Raw genomic sequence first — 5,833 nt, 5'->3', positions numbered from 1 at the left:
AACAGAAAGGAAAGCAAATATTAATATTTAGTTTATGATTATATCTAATCCTATGTCGAAAGAAGAGAATTATCCATGTAATATTCCACCGAAATATATGATGGAATATAAGATGAGGAACTTTCATCTTGCTGTGCATATGGAAAGAGATTTCTTTATTATCGTCTCAATTTATTTCGTGCTAATTTTAATACATTAAACAAGACGTCTAAAGAAGTTTGGAAACGCCATAGGAAACGACTTTCTACTCCTTCGGATTTAATAAACAAGTATATTATTGCTGAGAAAGCTACTAAAATACATCTTTGAATATTAACGTCCCCGACATCACAAAAGTTTACGCCGACCCTTGTTACGTTAATAGTGATATGAACCTTGACGGTATTATCAATGTACACAGAACGAAACGATTGTCAGGAGATCCTAGAGTAAATATTCCTACCGTAGGTAAACTTTCCTTGATAAAGCAGAAAATTATGCAAGCCAAGCAGCATAAACTTCAGATTACAATAGATGCTTGCCAAATATAAATGAAAAACATAACATATATGTTAATAATCATTTATTTAAATACCAAAAAGTATTATTTTACAAAACTAGATTATAATAACTACAGAATATAGCTACTGCTTAGACATGAAATGAAACGAATTACATTAGAAAAGACCCTATTTCTGCCTTTCTAATTTCTCTCACGTTAGACCAACAACACGTAACATGATAAACGACATCTTTATACATAATTGTCTCAAGGGAGATAATTTGAATTAGGTGTACATTCTTAATGCTAACGTTAGAAACATACATTTAAAGACATCTCTATTAAATTTAATTAGGCAGTACGTTTTAATTTAATTTGTTAATCTTTATTAAATCTTGGATTTATACCATATTGTCGCCACCGACTTTTCCTAGGGTAAACTTGCTTAATTCGTACTTGAGGCAAGTTCTTAAAACGTATTGGTACGATTTAGGAAAACCATTTTAGATGAATGTCACAATAAGCTATTACCGATTCGTAAACGTATTTTTCTTTTACTTTAAAATTTAATTGTCTTTAATTTTAGAACAACATGTCAAAAAGGAAATATGGAAGAAGCGATTAAAAAATATAATGACGGGACCTTACAATTTAACGAAGTTTGTCGTGTATATAATGTACCGAAACCGACATTTAGACGACATTTACAACGATTGAATACACATCAAAGAATTGGACGTCCGAAAGATTTAACTGAGGAAATGGGAACAGAACTAGTCGGACATGTTTTGCTGTTGGAATCTAGATTTTTCAGTCTGACAATAACCGACTTACGGCGCATAGCTTATCAGTTAGCAGAAAAATATGGATTGAAACATGGATTCAATAATGAATCGCAACTGGTCGGATGGAAATGGTATTGTAAATTTATGAAGAATCACCAGAAATATTCTTACGTACTCCAGAACCAACATCAATGGCTCGCTGAAAAAAATTATAACATGGACAAGACTGGTTTAAGCACGGTTCATAAGCCTTCTAAAATTTTGCTTAAAAAGAAAAATACCAGGTTGGAGCTGTCACTAGTGGCGAACGTGGTATCAACACCACATACATCTGCTGTATGAACGCTGCTGAAGAATTCGTGCCACCCATGCTCATATTTAAACGTAAAAGAATGACAGATGACTTAAAGTGTGGAGGGCCACCGAATACGTTGTACAGTTGTTCAGAAAGCGGATGGATTCTGAGTACATTATTTGTCGAATGGCTTAAACATTTTATAAAGTGTCTGAGACTGCAAACATTACAAGACAGTCAAGTTCTTCTCATCTTAGACGGTCATTCGAAGCACACGAAGAACATTGATACCATTTATCTTGAAGAGACTATGGAATAATCATGCTCTCTGCCAGCACATACCACACATAAGTTGCAACCACTAGATAGGTTATTTTTCAAACCACTAAAACTGAATCTTAGTGCTGCTTGCGCATCGTGGATGCGAAACTATCCTGGTTCCTAAAGCAAGCAAACATCGCAGAAATTTTGGGAGAGGCATATCCTCGAGCGGTTTGTATGGACACTGGCATGCATGGCTTCGAATCTTGCGGATTGTGACCTTGCAATCGCTTTAAGATCAGGGATGAGGAATATGTTGTTTTTGAAGATGCTAATTTAAGTGAATCGGCGGAAGTCTCCCAGAATCTGGCAACTGAAAGGCAGCAAGAACAAACAGATACTTTAACGTGTGTGGCACAATCCAATCAGACTACTGAGCAAGAACAGACTGAAGAAGTTGAGTACCTACAACTTCCTGAGGTACCAACAACTCAACCTTCGGAAAACAGCAAGATCAATGTCTAGAAGAGAAAGCGAAGGAATGTTCTTTAGATATCAAATTAAACATATCTAATACAGAGACAGTCGAGCGACACTTGAAATAATATCTCCAATACGTGCTATTCCTGGAAATTCAAAACAAATAAAAAGAAGAACTACAGGCGCTCTTGTTCTTACAGAAAGTTCTCATAAAAAAGAGCTCGAGAATAAAATAGAAGAATTCAAGAAGAAAAACCTGTCAAAGAATATTGGTGCAAAGAAAAGTAAAACTACTAAAATATCACAAAAGGAGAATAAAAAAAAAGAAACAAGAAGAAGATTAAAATAACAGTTGGTACTGTAAATTATGCCAAGAAGACGTAAAAGAAAGTATGATCAAATGCATACAATGTGAGATATGAATGCATGAACTTTGCGCAGGAACCAATAAAAAACAACCGATTACAACTGCGATGACTGCCAAGAATTGGCGAAGACCATCCGCCGAATTTGTTAAGAGTTAATCTACACACATATTAATACATTATTGATTAAGATTTTGATTCTTAAGACTGCCAACCAATGATAGGATCTCAAAGTACGATTTAAGATAAATGGTCCTAAATCGTACTTTTTTAGTGTTTTTTAAATTGTTTATTTCTCACTGGTTTATAAGATTTAGGCTAAATTTGATTATGGTAGTAATAAAATATTTCCCAAATAAAAGTTACTTAAAATAAAAAATAATTTGTGTTTATTAATTTCGTTAATATGATGGTTTTTCCTTAAGGGATACGAATGAGGCAAGTTTACCCTAGCTATGTTATAGAAAACATTGACAGACCAACATCGAAGCATGGTGGAATAGTTTCTTATGTTATTCTAAACAGTCTTATCAGTTATTAGACAAATTTAGCCTACTATTAAAAAATACAAATAGGACATTTTAACCTTTAGAACTCATTAAAAAAATCGGTATGTATAGTTTATAAATGTCCAACATCAACTTATTGGATATCTTCATTTCTGTTTTCCATTTTTACATAAAATTTTCAATTTAAATAGATGACTACAATATTGATATTAAATCTGATAATTTATTTGGATTGAATTTAAAGAGTTATTGTCTATGGAATTATTTATACGGCTGATTTGGATTTTCCAACCAGAATAATTGAAGACCAAGAAATTTTGCTGGACTGTGCAGTGCATTACTACTTAAATATGTATAATAGAATACGTTCCACAGAAATTAAATTAGAGGTTGAATTATTTACCAAAATACTACTACTAAATCTTTCGATTAGATTGTTAATGTATTTGTTGCATATTTTAACTCTTTGATAGGCCACGCTATAGTTTTGTTTGTTTCTAAAAGAATTGTCATAAGTTATTATAAAAGTAACTTTAGTAATCTGAACTCTTTTGTTTTTAGGAATACCCATGCTACTGAAATTTATCATGTTAATTTTTATATTTCTATCAATACGGCAGATAATGATGATCTTCATTACTACTTAAATATGCAACTGATATAATTATACTCCCATTGTCTTATCACATTTTTCCGGATTGTCTGCGTAATAACTTAGTGATACCAATCCATAAAAGAGGGACGAGAACTTATGTAGGTAACTACTGCCAACTACTATTGTCATAATCCCTACTATTGCTTACATATTTGAAAAATATTTTAACAATCGTTTTAATGCTCTCATTAGCAAATTTAATATTAAAAACAAATAACCGTTTGATTTTAGGCAAAACTATTTTACTTTGTATGCTCTGGCTTGTTATCACTATAATTTAACTACTAATTTAGATAATTCTTGACTAAATCCTGTCGTATTCATTGATTTATCAAAGACTTTTGATTCAATAGATCTAGTTAATCTGAAACAGAAATTTTAACGATATGGACTCCGTGGCAATTCTCTCTGTTGGTCGACATCTTATTTACACAATAGAAAATATTTTGTTTTAATTGATTCTACATTGTTTCGTTTTGATTTGTAAAGAATTATGGCCTCAGAGATTTCTGCTATCTCTCGTATTATACAATTTATTTATTAATAGCTTATTTGACCAAGTTTTATCAGTCTTTAATTCTGTATGGGATGATATCATGGTTAATCTTATCAATTCTAACCAAAACCTATTAATATCTGAAACAAATAAAATTTATCTATAGTATCCGATTGGTTTTTAGCCAAGTGTTTGTGTATAAATCAGATCTTATTCTAAGGTTTTTTCCTATTGCATAAATATCAGTTTTGTTTTGGCCAAGCCTTAAATCCTAGCGTTAATAAGCTATTGTAAAAGATAATGGGAAAGGACAATAACACAAATTTTATATCCGTATAATTATTTATTAATTTCAATCACTGTTCAATCTTAATCGTTAGACATGTGCAGTGTGTACTGTGCATATAATTCACTATACGATAAGTGCGCTGTGGTTGCGTATAAATGTTAATATTGATGTTGCGGCTACATAAAAAATTTATCTACTGTATATATTCGATACAAATGGTAAATCCTACCAATATTTCTTCCATAGCTTTTTTTTCGTAGACCAAATAAAATATATAGTACAATCTGTGTAAACCAGAATCTTACGGTACCGAATACTTTTCCGGTTTGGCAGGTTCCGTTTTAAACAGGTTCTTATTTTAACATAAAAAATCGTTCCGTTTAGAATAATTTTTTCTTTTAAACTGGTTTTCTTTTTATTCGGGTTCCGTTTTGGACAGGTTTTACTGTACACTGTGTAATTTAGGTAAATATTTTAACTTTAACCAGGAAAAAAAAAATACTTATAAAACCAAGAATCGGACAATTAATCACTGCACAAATATTGGATTCTCACTGTACAATTCAAAATTCCCATTACACATTTTGTGTCCCGTTGCACGTTAGAATAAGTGGTTGTTGTGCTTTCCAAGCCAATTTCCTTGCCGAGCAACACGTTTTGTAACGTCAAAATCGGCCAGTGGCCACGTTAAGCAGAAAAAATCGTATAGTATTTACCCCGCTTTACGATGTTGTTTAATTATGATAAATTTTCTTTGGTTAATGGAACCTACGAAGAAGATATGATTAATAATAGTAACTTTTTGTATATTAAATTAAGCAACTTATTGCTTTTATTAGTAAATACGGTTATGATTAGCATGTAATTTATAGTTGTTTTCACTCGTATAAACGCACTTCTTTGTAATAGGTTCAAAAATATCTTCCTACGCCGTTATGTAAATTATTTATCGGGCAAAAATCAATTATTATAATTAATAGTAATCTATTCACAAAATTTAAAACAATGGGATCAGTAAAAAATTCATAAAAAATTTTTGTTGTAAAAATTCTAAAAATTAATAAAATAATTTATAGATTAAAACCAAGTAAAACTACTTTCTCTTATCCGACTTCAAGAGATTTATTTTAGCAGACAAACAAATAACGTAGAAATACTAAGCTTTAACTTTAATTACCAATAACTTTATATTCACAAAATTCATCATAAAATCCATT

The 5,833-nt window shown here is 31.3% G+C and overlaps 1 pseudogene; it reads left to right on the top strand.

Annotated features, from left to right (window-relative positions):
• The first annotated feature begins 1,089 nt into the window (after window positions 1–1,089).
• LOC111622793 lies at window positions 1,090–1,880 on the top strand (annotated as a pseudogene).
• Window positions 1,881–5,833: the final 3,953 nt, after the last annotated feature.

This window comes from Centruroides sculpturatus, unplaced genomic scaffold (genome assembly GCF_000671375.1).
Source record: "Centruroides sculpturatus isolate CEXI.00-Female unplaced genomic scaffold, Cexi_2.0 scaffold331, whole genome shotgun sequence".
In the NCBI taxonomy this organism is placed as follows: domain Eukaryota; kingdom Metazoa; phylum Arthropoda; class Arachnida; order Scorpiones; family Buthidae; genus Centruroides; species Centruroides sculpturatus.
Note: the sequence above shows the minus strand (reverse complement) of the source record. Positions and strands in the feature narration are given on the sequence as shown.